Source organism: Penaeus monodon, chromosome 15 (assembly GCF_015228065.2).
Source record: "Penaeus monodon isolate SGIC_2016 chromosome 15, NSTDA_Pmon_1, whole genome shotgun sequence".
NCBI classification, from domain to species: Eukaryota; Metazoa; Arthropoda; class Malacostraca; order Decapoda; family Penaeidae; genus Penaeus; species Penaeus monodon.
In genome coordinates this window covers 41,574,847-41,575,066 of record NC_051400.1, presented here as the reverse complement: position 1 = coordinate 41,575,066, position 220 = coordinate 41,574,847, and positions in this window count along the sequence as shown.

The window sequence follows — 220 nt, the reverse complement described above, 5'->3', positions numbered from 1 at the left end:
GTGAAAGCTTGGGTTGAGCCTCTTGGCAAAAGGGCCCCCAAAATAAAAATATATTTTTATTTAATTTTATTAAATAAATAATTATTACATTCCCTAAAGTTTTGTTGTTGGGGGGTGTGTGTGGTTTGGGTTTGGGGAAAAAATTTGTGTTTTGGTTTTTGGAGGGTGGGTTAAAAATTAATATAATTAAAAATTTTTTTTTAAACGAAAATATTTTAAA